The following is an 18,721-nucleotide window of genomic DNA, read 5'->3' on the forward strand; positions in this document are numbered from 1 at the left end:
GCTGAGGTGAATGGGGGTGCGTTTCTGACTTCATCCACCAGGTGGCAGCGTGGCTCTTCTTAACGATCCGGTTGTGGGGAAAATACAACAATTTCTTCATCTTAAGGGCTCCAGCGAAATTCTCCACATATCCAGGATATAGCTGTGTAAATCCTTCTTTGTAATGTGTTTTCTTCGTTTTCGCTGATGGGCACAGCTTGTGGAATCTTCTGCCTGTCATTTCACGCTGACAGGCACAGCTGCACATAGTTTTTGTCACTGATGGGCACAGTTATCATCACTGTGGTCGCACTTGTCTGCTCACGCTGACCAGCTCAGTTTTCCTTTGCTAACATTCTCAGTCACACGTTCTGTTGATCCTCCTGTGTGGTGTGTTCGCCAGAGTATTGTAGTGTATGTTGGTTATTCAATTGTATTTTTGATGACTGTCCAAACTGGTACCTGTGCTAATTTTCTGTACTGCTCCATCATATATTGAAATGTACATTGACTTTTGTATGGGGTGGGGTGTAAAACAATTTTGAGTATATTGGGTTTTCTCCTCTTCATTTTCCAACGTTGTTCATTGTTTTGTTTTGCTGTATTTTACCTCCTCCCTCATAGTTATTGTAAATTATGGCAGCTGCTAATATGTCGCAGCCCCCACCTTTCCTTAACGAGGCAGGAGAACCTATTCTGCCTTGGAAACAATGGTTTGGGTTACTGGAGTCCTATCTTATTGCTATTGGAGGGGAGAAGTTTTCCCATTTACGCAAGTTACACACCCTGCTACACAATTTGGGCGTGGAGGGACGCAAGGTCTATGATGACATTTCGACTAATGCAGAAGGGGGAAGTGATAGTGATGACGATGAAAATGTGTATATTGTGGCAGTAAACAAACTAGAAAAGCATTTCAGTAAAAGGATAAACGTAGTGTTAGAGAGACATAAATTCTTCTCAAGAACACAGGGAAAAAATGAGAAGGTTAAACCATTTATTGCAGCCTTAAAGGGTCTAGCGAACACATGTGAGTTTGAGTCCCTTCAGGATTCCCTGATTAGAGACCAGTTGGTCAGGTGCACCAACAATCATAAGATTCAGGAGAGGCTGCTTGTGGCCAATCCTAACCTCAAGGAAGCCATAGATATAGCGGTAGGGATTGAGCACACGGCAGATTGTATGGTTGAAATGAAAGGTGAAGGGGGCAAAACCATGGAGGTCAATGCCATAAGCAAAGATCACAAAAGTAAGATAGCTAACACCCCACTTCAGGGAAATAAATTCAAGTGTTATGGATGTGGGAGCCCTACACACTTAGCCAATAACCCGATTTGCCAAGCAGGGAAAAAAGGACATTTGTCCAGGGTATGTCATGATCAGCGCTCTAAAGCGGTGTTGGAGATTGAGCCACAATTATTTCCTGATCCCAAGTTAATTTTTCAACTTAAAGACAAAAACAATACCGATAAATTCCCATCTTGCAACATTACCCTGGATAACAAAACCCTAACGGTCTTTGCTGATTCATGTTCCCCTTACACCCTGGTTGATGCCACCATATTTTCTCAACTGTTTCCCTCAGGGGAAGAAACGGTACAACCTCCGGACATACAACCAGGAGGCTACAATGGGGACCCCATACCCCTATTAGGCATGACCACTAAGGAAATAGGGTTCAAAGGAAGGAACACGGTGGGCAAGATATACATTACCCAGAAGGGGTCCAACTTGTTGGGATGGAAACACCAGAGGGAACTCGGGATTAAGTTAGACCCCAACAGTCCCGACCAAGTCCTCTTAGTGGATCCCTCGGTGGGAGGGATGGATGTTTGCAATGATTTCCCCAAAGTGTTTTCTGATGACCTAGGATTACTCAAGAATTATCAGCATTCCATCAAATTGAAATCCAATGCCAAACCGGTAGCACACAAAGCCAGACCCATACCACATTTAATGCACGTGCCTCTTCAAAATGAGCTAGACAGATTGCTGTCGTTGGGGGTGATCGAACCCATAGAGTGTTCACAGTGGTTGGCCCCCATTGTTCTTACCACCAAGGCTACCAGTAAGGACATCAGGCTCTGTGTGGACCTCAGGGACCTTAACCAAAACATATGGGTAGACAGGCACCCCCTTCCACGTATTCATGAGGTGCTTACCCTCATTAATGGTGCGAGTTGTTTCAGCGTTCTCGACTTATCCTCTGCCTATCACCAGGTGGAGCTTCATCCCAACTCACGGCATCTCACCTCCTTTGTGACACCCCTAGGAGCCTTCCAATTCCGTCGCATGCCTTTTGGGTTGGCTTCTGCTGCGGCCGCCTTCCAGAGGATCATGCAGCATGTCTTGAAAGACCTTCCCAGAACACTCTGTTTTCAAGATGACATATTAATCTACGGGAAGGACTTAAACGAGCATAACGTCACCCTCAGGATGGTCTTGTCCAACTTGGAAAAATCAGGGCTCACTCTAAAAAAGGAGAAATGTCGTATAGGGGTGGGATCGGTTGAGTATCTAGGACACACCATCTCTCAAGATGGGATCAAACCCAAAATAGACCTAGTTAAGGCGATTAGGGACACTGAGGCCCCTAAAGGTGTTCAAGACCTTAAATCATTTTTGGGCCTTTCCGAATACTATTCAAAATTTGTGAGGAACTATTCCTCAATAGTGGAACCTTTACGTAACCTACTCAAATCCAGAACCTTGTATGTGTGGTCCGATGCCTGTCAGAAGGCCTTTGATCTTGTCAAAGAAAGCATAATTTCTGCACCATCCCTGGGTAGGTTTGACCCGAACAAAACCACAATCCTTTCCACTGATGCAAGCAATAAAGGGTTGGGGGCCAGTCTCACCCAAATGGGGGAAGGCAAGGAACACATTGTGGCCTTTGCATCTCGAGCTCTTAAGGGGGCAGAAATCAACTACTCAGTGGTGGAGAAAGAAGCACTAGCTTGTTTCTGGGCGATTAAACACTTCCGCTTCTTTCTGTGGGGTATCCCTTTTACTGTAAAGACGGACCACAAACCACTGATGTTTGCTTTCACCACCAAAGGGGCTAACAAAACCACTCCCAGAATTGCTAGATGGATTCTGGGACTGGAAGGATACAATTTTTGTGTGAGATATATGCCAGGTCATCAAAACACGGTTGCTGACTTTCTGTCACGGTCTCCCTCAGAGGGAGAAAGTGCTCCTGTTAGCTGTGAATGTGATGATGTGATTTTGCAACTCACATGCCTAAAAAAAGAAGAATGGAATGACAGTATGCAAAATGATGCAGAGATGTGTTCAATTAAAGAGTTCATCAAGAATGGTTGGCCGGAAAACAAGAATGATATTCCTATCAGTTTAAGTAAATTCTGGGATGTCAGAGTAGAACTCAATATACAAGGCAATGTGGTTTGCAGAGGGGAGAAAGTGATTCCACCGGAGAACCTGAGAGAAAAGATTGTGGGGCTTGCGCATGCAGGACACTTAGGGCGAAGCCTAACCAAGAATAAAATCAGACTGGAATATTGGTGGCCAGGTATGGACGCCATGACGGAACAGGTGGTGAGAAATTGTGTAGACTGTAGCCGGAGTGACAAAACTCACCAGACCCGCAAGCCCCCCCTGTCGCCTGTCGAAGTGCCTAATCGACCATGGTCAAAGTTAGCCTTGGACATCATGGGTCCCCTCAACCTAAGAACATTAAAGGAACGGTTCATTCTGGTGCTAGTGGACTATCATTCAAGGTGGTTGGTCTACAAATGTGTCCAGCAGATAGACACAAGAGTCCTCATACAATTCTTAGAAAGTGTGTTCTTTGAGGAAGGGTTACCTGATACCCTTATAACAGACAATGGAGTACAGTTCACTTCGGACAAGATGAAAGAATTTCTGTATCACCGGGGCATCACTCACCTCAAATCTGCTTTGTACTGTCCCCGTGCAAACGGGTTAGTGGAAAGGATCAACCGGTTGTTCAAAGAGTGTTTGCAGAGAGCAGAAGTAATGGGGACACCAGCAAATTCAGCGTTAGTGGAAACAGTATGGGCCTATCGCACTTCTCCAAACAGTGTGACTGGGGTTTCTCCGTTCACCTCTCTCAAAGGAAGGATCCCAAAGACCAAATTAACTCCACCGGTAGGGCCAAGGAAGGACACCGGTGTAGTAAACAGAGGTGAAATCTCAAGGAAAGTGGAGGAACACCAAGCTAAATACAAAGTCAGGTATGACCAGACCAAACATGTAAAAACCCAAATGTTCAAAGAAGGTGATTGGGTCCGGGTGGATTTACCTAAAGCACGCAGGAAAGAAGCGTCAAGATTTTCAGATCCTTACAAAATAACTAGTGTGGGTAGGAATGTAGTCCATCTCGACAATGGCCAAACATGGAGCATGGACAGAATCATTCGTCATGGACAAGGGGGTGACTTGGACAACGAAAGTGACCCGGAGACAGAGTTGCAAACCCTCAGTCACAGAAGGTCTATGAGAGCAAGGAGCTCACCTGTATGGACCAGAGACTACTGTGTTAAATGAGAATTATTGTCAAATGTTCCTTGTGGTTCCTTACCTAGCTTTGTTGTTCTACTGCTTACATTGTTCTGCAGTGACCTTTCGCTGCTTGTTAAATCTGCTATGTCTCTCTTTGCCCTATGCAGGGAGGTGTGTTGTAATCGCCTACTTGGTACGTTCCTTTCCCCCCCCTCCTTCCTCCTCCCTTGGTTCTTCCCTCTCCCTGTCACCAACATTCCATTGCACCCTTCCTCTGACTAGGCTGGATCCTGTGGTGGTGTATGACCATTAAAGAAGAGTTCTTACTTACCTGCCTTCTGGTCATCTTTATAACAGTACTTTACCCGTAACTTGAATTTTCTTCCATAGGAAACCATTGACTGTTTTTCTGTGAAATTTCTTCTAAGTGTCGATTTTGCAAACATGTAAATATTCCTTAAAAATCGCCTGTATAACTTAAACGCAGTTTCTCAACTGCTTACAGGTGGTACAGTAGTGCTGGATCTAGGATCCAACACTGGCCTAGAAAAAGGAACCATAACCCCACTTACCTGCTAAGTGAATTTCCTTCCATAGGATAACATTGGTAATTTGATCAGCAAAAGTTTCTAAGTGTCAACTTGTAAAATAGCAAAATATTGCTTAAAAATCACAACAGTAACTAAAACGAATTTACTCACTTGTTTCCAAGAACTGTCCCAGGACTGAATCTAGGATCCAGTCCTGGATTTAGAAAAGTAATCCTGAAAGTAGTTAATTGCATATAACTTAAAATTCCTATTGAGCTCAATGTATTATTGTGATTCAAATTGTGTTGCCTATTGCAATAAACTGCAACTATGACCTGCAAAAGTCAATTGCCTATTGCAAAGTATTTAACTAAAGCATCTCATTCTGAGAAAGTATATTTTGATACCTATTGTTGGTTCTAAAATAAAACAACAATATCTTTTGTATGCAAACCAATGGCCTAGAGTTCAGTTCTTGAGTGTGTGAGACCATTTGCTGACTGAGTGTGTACAACAAATGTTTTACACTGTACTCTGATACTGCCTTACTGCTCGGCAAGCTACCACTTTAGAGAGTAAGGTTATATCTAACTTTAGCCTCTGCCAAACCTCTGGGGACTGGGGACTCTGTGCACACTGTACCTATTTGGGAACAGTATATACAGAGCCACTTTCTCACAGTAGTGATAAAGTGATTAGAGTCCTAAGGCCAACATAAAGATACAGCAAAACGTGAGGTGAAAAGCAAAAAGGTTGCTGGTAGGCCACCTTAAGGATGCCAGGTCTAACAAAAACTGAACTAAGGATAACATGAGTAAAACATCAGGTTTCTCTACTGCATTTGGTGAGACAAGTGGGCCTTCTTTTATCTTCCATTCAAGCAATCTTTGACAGACCCCTTTATTATAGAGCTTTTCAAGGATTAAAGATAAGGCACTTACAAAGGAGTCCCAAATACTCAGAGATGGTTGACTTCTGTAATATGGGTCGTAGACTAAAAGCAGCGCAAAAACAGAGTGCAACAGGGTCCAAAAAACTTGAGTGCCACAAGAGAGTTTGAATGCAAGCGTATCCTTTTACAGATCCAGAGATATACTCATGCAATTTTTGTTTTTAGGACAGAACGTGCATGATGAAAAAAACATTGTTTTTAAAAAGCGCATTGCAGAATATCAGTACTTTGATGTGGGAAAACTTTCAAACAAAATATTTGTAAGCAGCTTACAGCAAGTTGTTGTGGCCGAGTGGTTAAGGCGATGGACTCGAAATCCATTGGGGTATCCCCGCGCAGGTTCGAATCCTGCCAACAACGAGAATCTTTTTATTATCGGCTACAATTTCAGAAGTTAACCTTTAGTATTTCTTCCATTTCAGTTTTATAAATAGGTGGCTTATTTTTGTGTCACTATTGCCTCTCCACATATTTGTTATCGCTACCTCTTTCATGTCTTTGCTACACCTCATTCCTACTTTAGCACTGGTGTAAACGCTTCAAATTATTATACCGTTGCTCTCTCATTCATACCTGCACATGCACTTGAAAATTACTTTACCAATAAAAGACGCATAGAGAGAAATAGAACAAAAGTGCTGGCTGGATTGGCAAACACACTTCATAAAACTGCATTTTCTTTTTTATTCTCCCCCGTGTTACATGCTTAACCTCCCCATGTGTAATTTCTCTTAACCTGCTGTCCCAGGAAGAGAATTTCATCTACAGGCTCTTTCTGTGTTTTTTTCCCTAGTCTGTCTTTCCCATTTCTTAGCTGTGTAACTGTTCCTTTACGCGCTCTATTTAAACACCATCAATCTCATTTGAGCTCCTTGCTCCCGCTTCTGTTTTCTCCACCTCTCATACTGCCAGTTCTCTCTTTCTCTGTGGTTGGTGGCTACTTTCCTGAGCTTCCGAAGCCACGTGGTTCCTGCCTCTTGTTGTCAGACTTGAATTGGAAAAGGAACCATATTAACAAGCCTTTACCACTCACACACGGCGGAAGTTTATACTTTAATTCAGTGAGCTAAGAAAAGCATGTTGTGGGTCCCCTACGAGCCATGGTGCTTGCTTCATCATGATTTGGCACCAGTCATTAGCCGCAGCTCTGCTAATGAGCCACTGAGGTCAGTTTCAATATTTACTCAAAAACATAACCATGCAGCCCACCCCTCAACTGTGTATTTATCTTGCTTTTCTGCTGTTCATGTGATTAGCTGGGAGGAGCTCACGGCGACATCCTCCCTATAAAAGTGTAGATGGATCACTCTCTAACTCTTTCTTGCTTCACATACAAATGGCTTGAAAGGTGCAGGGAAGATGCAGGTCTAATAGACAGAATAGAAGGTCTGTGCCAGGTGGGTTTCTCTGCATTGGTGTCCCATCACAGGTCCGCAAGTGTAATGTGTGATCTTTGACTCCTGGCATTTCACAAGCAGGCATCCAGGAAACGGTTTCAGCCTATCAACCACTGAGGAGACGCAGCCTCTGAATGAGGAATGAGGAAGCAATGAATACATCCAGCCTATCACAGGAACAGCCCTGACTGTTCCGAATTATAAATTCTCCATGTCACTGTATGTCATTGAGCCCAAGTAGCTCGCTGTGATCGTATAGTGGTTAGTACTCTGCGTTGTGGCCGCAGCAACCTCGGTTCGAATCCGAGTCACGGCATTGTGGTTGGCAATGTCACGGCAGTTGGGTGTTAATTTTACAGAATTAGCAAATTTGCCAGTGGTTTTTGTAAAATGTCTATTAAAAACAGATCCTTTCAAATATTTAAACCATCTAACAACAAATGATTTAAACTCGCATGATTATAAGCTGTAGCTATAATGTATTTACTTACATAAATTATCGTTCTTGAACCTATTGGGGGTGGAGGGGGAGCGGAGATCACCCCCCAGGTGCAGTTGAGTGACCTGTGTTGTGGCTCTCTAGAGGGAAGGCACAAATTTTGCTGTCACCCAGCCCAATCCAAACGTGTATTGGGGCCAGGTTTCAGGCAAATAGAGCAGTAAGTGCAGAGAAATGTTCACTCTCTAAAAGTGGCATTTCTAAAATAGTAAAGTTAAATCCAACCTCACCAGTAAGTAGGATTTTCAATAAATAAATAAAGCTACTCCTCTCCGATATGGAATTACCAAATAAAAAGTATAGGGGAATACACAGAGCTAACCTATGAGAGGGGTAGACCTCACAGTAGTGAAAAATGAAATAGACTGTTTGGTACTTACAGGACACGCGAACCACCAAAGTACATATCTTATTTTTTACTTACATAGCATCATGCACCTAGGACTACCTAGGGCCTACCTTAGGTGTAAATTATATGTAATAAAAGGGGAGTTTAAGGCTTGGCAAGTAGGCTGGGACTCCCCTGGGAGACCCCTGAGTCTATGCCCAGAACCATAACTCTGCCAGTCGAGTACTTACCTAAAAGCCGATAACTCACTTTTCTTACATAGGCTAACATTGAGTGGTTTCACTTGGAAATTCTTCTAAGTGGTGTGGAGTTTTGGAACTTTAAAATATTCATCTAAAATCAGCCGAACAACGAATTCTGATTTACTCACCTGTTATCAGGAGAGACCTCAGTGCTGCATCTTGGAGCTCGGTACTGACCCTGAAAAGTAATTTTAACCGTACTTACCAGTAACTCGAATTTCCTTCCATGGGATATCATTGCCTGCTTTTTGCTGAAAATTTTCTAAGTGTCGATTTTTGAAACTTACAAATATTCTTTAAAAATCGTACCAACTGTGAAAACGTAATTGTTTACCTGTTTTAGATAGATGTCCCAGTACTGAGCCTAGGAGCCCAGCACTGGATTACAAAAGTAACGAGAACGTACTTTACCCGTAACTTGAATTTTCTTCCATAGGAAACCATTGACTGTTTTTCTGTGAAATTTCTTCTAAGTGTCGATTTTGCAAACATGTAAATATGCCTTAAAAATCGCCTGTATAACTTAAACGCAGTTTCTCAACTGCTTACAGGTGGTACAGTAGTGCTGGATCTAGGATCCAACACTGACCTAGAAAAAGTAACCATAACCCCACTTACCTGCTAAGTGAAATTCCTTCCATAGGATAACATTGGTAATTTGATCAGAAAAAGTTTCTAAGTGTCAACTTTTAAAATAGCAAAATATTGCTTAAAAATCACAACAGTAACTAAAACGAATTTACTCACTTGTTTCCAAGAACTGTCCCAGGACTGAATCTAGGATCCAGTCCTGGATTTAGAAAAGTAATCCTGAAAGTAATTAATTGCATATAACTTAAAATTCCCATTGAGCTCAATGTATTATTGTGATTCAAATTGTGTTGCCTATTGCAATAAACTGTAACTATGACCTGCAAAAGTCAATTGCCTATTGCAAAGTATTTAACTAAAGCATCTCATTCTGAGCAAGTATATTTTGATACCTATTGTTGGTTCTAAAATAAAACAACAATATCTTTTGTATGCAAACCAATGGCCTAGAGTTCAGTTCTTGAGTGTGTGAGACCATTTGCTGACTGAGTGTGTACAACAAATGTTTTACACTGTACTCTGATACTGCCTTACTGCTCGGCAAGCTACCACTTTAGAGAGTAAGGTTATATCTAACTTTAGCCTCTGCCAAACCTCTGGGGACTGGGGACTCTGTGCACACTGTACCTATTTGGGAACAGTATATACAGAGCCACTTTCTCACAGTAGTGATAAAGTGATTAGAGTCCTAAGGCCAACATAAAGATACAGCAAAACGTGAGGTGAAAAGCAAAAAGGTTGCTGGTAGGCCACCTTAAGGATGCCAGGTCTAACAAAAACTGAACTAAGGATAACATGAGTAAAACATCAGGTTTCTCTACTGCATTTGGTGAGACAAGTGGGCCTTCTTTTATCTTCCATTCAAGCAATCTTTGACAGACCCCTTTATTATAGAGACTTTTAAAGGATTAAAGATAAGGCACTTACAAAGGAGTCCCAAATACTCAGAGATGGTTGACTTCTGTAATATGGGTCGTAGACTAAAAGCAGCGCAAAAACAGAGTGCAACAGGGTCCAAAAAACTTGAGTGCCACAAGAGAGTTTGAATGCAAGCGTATCCTTTTACAGATCCAGAGATATACTCATGCAATTTTTGTTTTTAGGACAGAACGTGCATGATGAAAAAAACATTGTTTTTAAAAAGCGCATTGCAGAATATCAGTACTTTGATGTGGGAAAACGTTCAAACAAAATATTTGTAAGCAGCTTACAGCAAGTTGTTGTGGCCGAGTGGTTAAGGCGATGGACTCGAAATCCATTGGGGTATCCCCGCGCAGGTTCGAATCCTGCCAACAACGAGAATCTTTTTATTATCGGCTACAATTTCAGAAGTTAACCTTTAGTATTTCTTCCATTTCAGTTTTATAAATAGGTGGCTTATTTTTCTGTCACTATTGCCTCTCCACATATTTGTTATCGCTACCTCTTTCATGTATTTGCTACACCTCATTCCTACTTTAGCACTGGTGTAAACGCTTCAAATTATTATACCCTTGCTCTCTCATTCATACCTGCGCATGCACTTGAAAGTTACTTTACCAATAAAAGACGCAAAGAGAGAAATAGAACAAAAGTGCTGGCTGGATTGGCAAACACACTTCATAAAACTGCATTTTCTTTTTTATTCTCCCCCGTGTTACATGCTTAACCTCCCCATGTGTAATTTCTCTTAACCTGCTGTCCCAGGAAGAGAATTTCATCTACAGGCTCTTTCTGTGTTTTTTTCCCTAGTCTGTCTTTCCCATTTCTTAGCTGTGTAACTGTTCCTTTACGCGATCTATTTAAACGCCATCAATCTCATTTGAGCTCCTTGCTCCCGCTTCTGTTTTCTCCACCTCTCATACTGCCAGTTCTCTATTTCTCTGTGGTTGGTGGCTACTTTCCTGAGCTTCCGAAGCCACGTGGTTCCTGCCTCTTGTTGTCAGACTTGAATTGGAAAAGGAACTATATTAACAAGCCTTTACCACTCACACACGGCGGAAGTTTATACTTTAATTCAGTGAGCTAAGAAAAGCGTGTTGTGGGTCCCCTACGAGCCATGGTGCTTGCTTCATCATGATTTGGCACCAGTCATTAGCCGCAGCTCTGCTAATGAGCCACTGAGGTCAGTTTCAATATTTACTCAAAAACATAACCATGCAGCCCACCCCTCAACTGTGTATTTATCTTGCTTTTCTGCTGTTCGTGTGATTAGCTGGGAGGAGCTCACGGCAACATCCTCCCTATAAAAGTGTAGATGGATCACTCTCTAACTCTTTCTTGCTTCACATACAAATGGCTTGAAAGGTGCAGGGAAGATGCAGGTCTAATAGACAGAATAGAAGGTCTGTGCCAGGTGGGTTTCTCTGCATTGGTGTCCCATCACAGGTCCGCAAGTGTAATGTGTGATCTTTGACTCCTGGCATTTCACAAGCAGGCGGCCAGGAAACGGTTTCAGCCTATCAACCACTGAGGAGACGCAGCCTCTGAATGAGGAATGAGGAAGCAATGAATACATCCAGCCTATCACAGGAACAGCCCTGAGTGTTCCGAATTATAAATTCTCCATGTCACTGTAAGTTGTTGAGCCCAAGTAGCTCGCCGTGATCGTATAGTGGTTAGTACTCTGCGTTGTGGCCGCAGCAACCTCGGTTCGAATCCGAGTCACAGCATTGTGGTTGGCAATGTCGCGGCAGTTGGGTGTTAATTTTACAGAATTAGCAAATGTACCAGTGGTTTTTGTAAAATGTCTATTAAAAACAGATCCTTTCAAATATTTAAACCATCTAACAACAAATGATTTAAACTCGCATGATTATAAGCTGTAGCTATAATGTATTTACTTACATCAATTATCGTTCTTGAACCTATTGGGGGTGGAGGGGGAGCGGAGCTCACCCCCCAGGTGCAGTTGAGTGACCTGTGTTGTGGCTCTCTAGAGGGAAGGCACAAATTTTGCTGTCACCCAGCCCAATCCAGACGTGTATTGGGGCCAGGTTTCAGGCAAATAGAGCAGTAAGTGCAGAGACATGTTCACTCTCTAAAAGTGGCATTTCTAAAATAGTAAAGTTAAATCCAACCTCACCAGTAAGTAGGATTTTCAATAAATAAATAAAGCTACTCCTCTCCGATATGGAATTACCAAATAAAAAGTATAGGGGAATACACAGAGCTAACCTATGAGAGGGGTAGACCTCACAGTAGTGAAAAATGAAATAGACTGTTTGGTACTTACAGGACACGCGAACCACCAAAGTACATATCTTATTTTTTACTCACATAGCATCATGCACCTAGGACTACCTAGGGCCTACCTTAGGTGTAAATTATATGTAATAAAAGGGGAGTTTAAGGCTTGGCAAGTAGGCTGGGACTCCCCTGGGAGACCCCTGAGTCTATGCCCAGAACCATAACTCTGCCAGTCGAGTACTTACCTAAAAGCCGATAACTCACTTTTCTTCCATAGGCTAACATTGAGTGGTTTCACTTGGAAATTCTTCTAAGTGGTGTGGAGTTTTGGAACTTTAAAATATTCATCTAAAATCAGCCGAACAACGAATTCTGATTTACTCACCTGTTATCAGGAGAGACCTCAGTGCTGCATCTTGGAGCTCAGTACTGACCCTGAAAAGTAATTTTAACCGTACTTACCAGTAACTCGAATTTCCTTCCATGGGATATCATTGCCTGCTTTTTGCTGAAAATTTTCTAAGTGTCGATTTTTGAAACTTACAAATATTCTTTAAAAATCGTACCAACTGTGAAAACGTAATTGTTTACCTGTTTTAGATAGATGTCCCAGTACTCGGCCTAGGAGCCCAGCACTGGATTACAAAAGTAACGAGAACGTACTTTACCCGTAACTTGAATTTTCTTCCATAGGAAACCATTGACTGTTTTTCTGTGAAATTTCTTCTAAGTGTCGATTTTGCAAACATGTAAATATTCCTTAAAAATCGCCTGTATAACTTAAACGCAGTTTCTCAACTGCTTACAGGTGGTACAGTAGTGCTGGATCTAGGATCCAACACTGACGTAGAAAAAGTAACCATAACCCCACTTACCTGCTAAGTGAATTTCCTTCCATAGGATAACATTGGTAATTTGATCAGCAAAAGTTTCGAAGTGTCAACTTTTAAAATAGCAAAATATTGCTTAAAAATCACAACAGTAACTAAAACGAATTTACTCACTTGTTTCCAAGAACTGTCCCAGGACTGAATCTAGGATCCAGTCCTGGATTTAGAAAAGTAATCCTGAAAGTAATTAATTGCATATAACTTAAAATTCCCATTGAGCTCAATGTATTATTGTGATTCAAATTGTGTTGCCTATTGCAATAAACTGTAACTATGACCTGCAAAAGTCAATTGCCTATTGCAAAGTATTTAACTAAAGCATCTCATTCTGAGAAAGTATATTTTGATACCTATTGTTGGTTCTAAAATAAAACAACAATATCTTTTGTATGCAAACCAATGGCCTAGAGTTCAGTTCTTGAGTGTGTGAGACCATTTGCTGACTGAGTGTGTACAACACATGTTTTACACTGTACTCTGATACTGCCTTACTGCTCGGCAAGCTACCACTTTAGAGAGTAAGGTTATATCTAACTTTAGCCTCTGCCAAACCTCTGGGGACTGGGGACTCTGTGCACACTGTACCTATTTGGGAACAGTATATACAGAGCCACTTTCTCACAGTAGTGATAAAGTGATTAGAGTCCTAAGGCCAACATAAAGATACAGCAAAACGTGAGGTGAAAAGCAAAAAGGTTGCTGGTAGGCCACCTTAAGGATGCCAGGTCTAACAAACACTGAACTAAGGATAACATGAGTAAAACATCAGGTTTCTCTACTGCATTTGGTGAGACAAGTGGGCCTTCTTTTATCTTCCATTCAAGCAATCTTTGACAGACCCCTTTATTATAGAGCTTTTCAAGGATTAAAGATAAGGCACTTACAAAGGAGTCCCAAATACTCAGAGATGGTTGACTTCTGTAATATGGGTCGTAGACTAAAAGCAGCGCAAAAACAGAGTGCAACAGGGTCCAAAAAACTTGAGTGCCACAAGAGAGTTTGAATGCAAGCGTATCCTTTTACAGATCCAGAGATATACTCATGCAATTTTTGTTTTTAGGACAGAACGTGCATGATGAAAAAAACATTGTTTTTAAAAAGCGCATTGCAGAATATCAGTACTTTGATGTGGGAAAACATCAAAACTTTCAAACCAAATATTTGTAGGCAGCTTACAGCAAGTTGTTGTGGCCGAGTGGTTAAGGCGATGGACTCGAAATCCATTGGGGTATTCCCGCGCAGGTTCGAATCCTGCCAACAACGAGAATCTTTTTATTATCGGCTACAATTTCAGAAGTTAACCTTTAGTATTTCTTCCATTTCAGTTTTATAAATAGGTGGCTTATTTTTGTGTCACTATTGCCTCTCCACTTATTTGTTATCGCTACCCCTTTCATGTCTTTGCTACACCTCATTCCTACTTTAGCACTGGTGTAAACGCTTCAAATTATTATACCGTTGGTCTCTCATTCATACCTGCGCATGCACTTGAAAGTTACTTTACCAATAAAAGACGCAAAGAGAGAAATAGAACAAAAGTGCTGGCTGGATTGGCAAACACACTTCATAAAACTGCATTTTCTTTTTTATTCTCCCCCGTGTTACATGCTTAACCTCCCCATGTGTAATTTCTCTTAACCTCCTGTCCCAGGAAGAGAATTTCATCTACTGGCTCTTTCTGTGTTTTTTTCCCTAGTCTGTCTTTCCCATTTCTTAGCTGTGTAACTGTTCCTTTACGCGCTCTATTTAAACGCCATCAATCTCATTTGAGCTCCTTGCTCCCGCTTCTGTTTTCTCCACCTCTCATACTGCCAGTTCTCTCTTTCTCTGTGGTTGGTGGCTACTTTCCTGAGCTTCCGAAGCCACGTGGTTCCTGCCTCTTGTTGTCAGACTTGAATTGGAAAAGGAACTATATTAACAAGCCTTTACCACTCACACACGGCGGAAGTTTATACTTTAATTCAGTGAGCTAAGAAAAGCGTGTTGTGGGTCCCCTACGAGCCATGGTGCTTGCTTCATCATGATTTGGCACCAGTCATTAGCCGCAGCTCTGCTAATGAGCCACTGAGATCAGTTTCAATATTTACTCAAAAACATAACCATGCAGCCCACCCCTCAACTGTGTATTTATCTTGCTTTTCTGCTGTTCGTGTGATTAGCTGGGAGGAGCTCACGGCGACATCCTCCCTATAAAAGTGTAGATGGATCACTCTCTAACTCTTTCTTGCTTCACATACAAATGGCTTGAAAGGTGCAGGGAAGATGCAGGTCTAATAGACAGAATAGAAGGTCTGTGCCAGGTGGGTTTCTCTGCATTGGTGTCCCATCACAGGTCCGCAAGTGTAATGTGTGATCTTTGACTCCTGGCATTTCACAAGCAGGCGGCCAGGAAACGGTTTCAGCCTATCAACCACTGAGGAGACGCAGCCTCTGAATGAGGAATGAGGAAGCAATGAATACATCCAGCCTATCACAGGAACAGCCCTGAGTGTTCCGAATTATAAATTCTCCATGTCACTGTATGTCGTTGAGCCCAAGTAGCTCGCCGTGATCGTATAGTGGTTAGTACTCTGCGTTGTGGCTGCAGCAACCTCGGTTCGAATCCGAGTCACGGCATTGTGGTTGGTAATATCACGGCAGTTGGGTGTTAATTTTACAGAATTAGCAAATGTACCAGTGGTTTTTGTAAAATGTCTATTAAAAACAGATCCTTTCAAATATTTAAACCATCTAACAACAAATGATTTAAACTCGCATGATTATAAGCTGTAGCTATAATGTATTTACTTACATAAATTATCGTTCTTGAACCTATTGGGGGTGGAGGGGGAGCGGAGCTCACCCCCCAGGTGCAGTTGAGTGACCTGTGTTGTGGCTCTCTAGAGGGAAGGCACAAATTTTGCTGTCACCCAGCCCAATCCAGACGTGTATTGGGGCCAGGTTTCAGGCAAATAGAGCAGTAAGTGCAGAGACATGTTCACTCTCTAAAAGTGGCATTTCTAAAATAGTAAAGTTAAATCCAACCTCACCAGTAAGTAGGATTTTCAATAAATAAATAAAGCTACTCCTCTCCGATATGGAATTACCAAATAAAAAGTATAGGGGAATACACAGAGCTAACCTATGAGAGGGGTAGACCTCACAGTAGTGAAAAATGAAATAGACTGTTTGGTACTTACAGGACACGCGAACCACCAAAGTACATATCTTATGTTTTACTTACATAGCATCATGCACCTAGGACTACCTAGGGACTACCTTAGGTGTAAATTATATGTAATAAAAGGGGAGTTTAAGGCTTGGCAAGTAGGCTGGGACTCCCCTGGGAGACCCCTGAGTCTATGCCCAGAACCATAACTCTGCCAGTCGAGTACTTACCTAAAAGCCGATAACTCACTTTTCTTCCATAGGCTAACATTGAGTGGTTTCACTTGGAAATTCTTCTAAGTGGTGTGGAGTTTTGGAACTTTAAAATATTCATCTAAAATCAGCCGAACAACGAATTCTGATTTACTCACCTGTTATCAGGAGAGACCTCAGTGCTGCATCTTGGAGCTCAGTACTGACCCTGAAAAGTAATTTTAACCGTACTTACCAGTAACTCGAATTTCCTTCCATGGGATATCATTGCCTGCTTTTTGCTGAAAATTTTCTAAGTGTCGATTTTTGAAACTTACAAATATTCTTTAAAAATCGTACCAACTGTGAAAACGTAATTGTTTACCTGTTTTAGATAGATGTCCCAGTACTGAGCCTAGGAGCCCAGCACTGGATTACAAAAGTAACGAGAACGTACTTTACCCGTAACTTGAATTTTCTTCCATAGGAAACCATTGACTGTTTTTCTGTGAAATTTCTTCTAAGTGTCGATTTTGCAAACATGTAAATATTCCTTAAAAATCGCCTGTATAACTTAAACGCAGTTTCTCAACTGCTTACAGGTGGTACAGTAGTGCTGGATCTAGGATCCAACACTGACCTAGAAAAAGTAACCATAACCTCACTTACCTGCTAAGTGAATTTCCTTCCATAGGATAACATTGGTAATTTGATCAGCAAAAGTTTTGAAGTGTCAACTTTTAAAATAGCAAAATATTGCTTAAAAATCACAACAGTAACTAAAACGAATTTACTCACTTGTTTCCAAGAACTGTCCCAGGACTGAATCTAGGATCCAGTCCTGGATTTAGAAAAGTAATCCTGAAAGTAATTAATTGCATATAACTTAAAATTCCCATTGAGCTCAATGTATTATTGTGATTCAAATTGTGTTGCCTATTGCAATAAACTGTAACTATGACCTGCAAAAGTCAATTGCCTATTGCAAAGTATTTAACTAAAGCATCTCATTCTGAGAAAGTATATTTTGATACCTATTGTTGGTTCTAAAATAAAACAACAATATCTTTTGTATGCAAACCAATGGCCTAGAGTTCAGTTCTTGAGTGTGTGAGACCATTTGCTGACTGAGTGTGTACAACAAATGTTTTACACTGTACTCTGATACTGCCTTACTGCTCGGCAAGCTACCACTTTAGAGAGTAAGGTTATATCTAACTTTAGCCTCTGCCAAACCTCTGGGGACTGGGGACTCTGTGCACACTGTACCTATTTGGGAACAGTATATACAGAGCCACTTTCTCACAGTAGTGATAAAGTGATTAGAGTCCTAAGGCCAACATAAAGATACAGCAAAACGTGAGGTGAAAAGCAAAAAGGTTGCTGGTAGGCCACCTTAAGGATGCCAGGTCTACCAAAAACTGAACTAAGGATAACATGAGTAAAACATCAGGTTTCTCTACTGCATTTGGTGAGACAAGTGGGCCTTCTTTTATCTTCCATTCAAGCAATCTTTGACAGACCCCTTTATTATAGAGCTTTTCAAGGATTAAAGATAAGGCACTTACAAAGGAGTCCCAAATACTCAGAGATGGTTGACTTCTGTAATATGGGTCGTAGACTAAAAGCAGCGCAAAAACAGAGTGCAACAGGGTCCAAAAAACTTGAGTGCCACAAGGGAGTTTGAATGCAAGCGTATCCTTTTACAGATCCAGAGATATACTCATGCAATTTTTGTTTTTAGGACAGAACGTGCATGATGAAAAAAACATTGTTTTTAAAAAGCGCATTGCAGAATATCAGTACTTTGATGTGGGAAAACTTCAAAACTTTCAAACAAAATATTTGTAGGCAGCTTACAGCAAGTTGTTGTGGCTGAGTGGTTAAGGCGATGGACTCGAAATCCATTGGGGTATCCCCGCGCAGGTTCGAATCCTGCCAACAACGAGAATCTTTTTATTATCGGCTACAATTTCAGAAGTTAACCTTTAGTATTTCTTCCATTTCAGTTTTATAATTAGGTGGCTTATTTTTGTGTCACTATTGCCTCTCCACATATTTGTTATCGCTACCTCTTTCATGTCTTTGCTACACCTCATTCCTACTTTAGCACTGGTGTAAACGCTTCAAATTATTATACCGTTGCTCTCTCATTCATACCTGCGCATGCACTTGAAAGTTACTTTACCAATAAAAGACGCAAAGAGAGAAATAGAACAAAAGTGCTGGCTGGATTGGCAAACACACTTCATAAAACTGCATTTTCTTTTTTATTCTCCCCCGTGTTACATGCTTAACCT

General features: G+C 41.5%; 6 non-coding genes across 6 annotated transcripts; all 6 read left to right on the plus strand.

Annotated features, from left to right (window-relative positions):
- Positions 1 to 6,224: 6,224 nt before the first annotated feature.
- On the plus strand, positions 6,225 to 6,306 carry TRNAS-CGA (transfer RNA serine (anticodon CGA)). Its single transcript has one exon. It is a non-coding gene; the product is annotated as a tRNA-Ser (tRNA).
- Positions 6,307 to 7,587: 1,281 nt separating this feature from the next.
- On the plus strand, positions 7,588 to 7,659 carry TRNAH-GUG (transfer RNA histidin (anticodon GUG)). Its single transcript has one exon. It is a non-coding gene; the product is annotated as a tRNA-His (tRNA).
- A 2,581-nt stretch (positions 7,660 to 10,240) lies between these two features.
- On the plus strand, positions 10,241 to 10,322 carry TRNAS-CGA (transfer RNA serine (anticodon CGA)). The gene has a single exon. It is a non-coding gene; the product is annotated as a tRNA-Ser (tRNA).
- Positions 10,323 to 14,263: 3,941 nt separating this feature from the next.
- Positions 14,264 to 14,345, plus strand: TRNAS-CGA (transfer RNA serine (anticodon CGA)). Its single transcript has one exon. It is a non-coding gene; the product is annotated as a tRNA-Ser (tRNA).
- Positions 14,346 to 15,626: 1,281 nt separating this feature from the next.
- TRNAH-GUG (transfer RNA histidin (anticodon GUG)) lies at positions 15,627 to 15,698 on the plus strand. The gene has a single exon. It is a non-coding gene; the product is annotated as a tRNA-His (tRNA).
- A 2,588-nt stretch (positions 15,699 to 18,286) lies between these two features.
- TRNAS-CGA (transfer RNA serine (anticodon CGA)) lies at positions 18,287 to 18,368 on the plus strand. Its single transcript has one exon. It is a non-coding gene; the product is annotated as a tRNA-Ser (tRNA).
- Positions 18,369 to 18,721: the final 353 nt, after the last annotated feature.

This window comes from Triturus cristatus, chromosome 12 (assembly GCF_964204655.1).
Source record: "Triturus cristatus chromosome 12, aTriCri1.1, whole genome shotgun sequence".
NCBI lineage: Eukaryota > Metazoa > Chordata > Amphibia > Caudata > Salamandridae > Triturus > Triturus cristatus.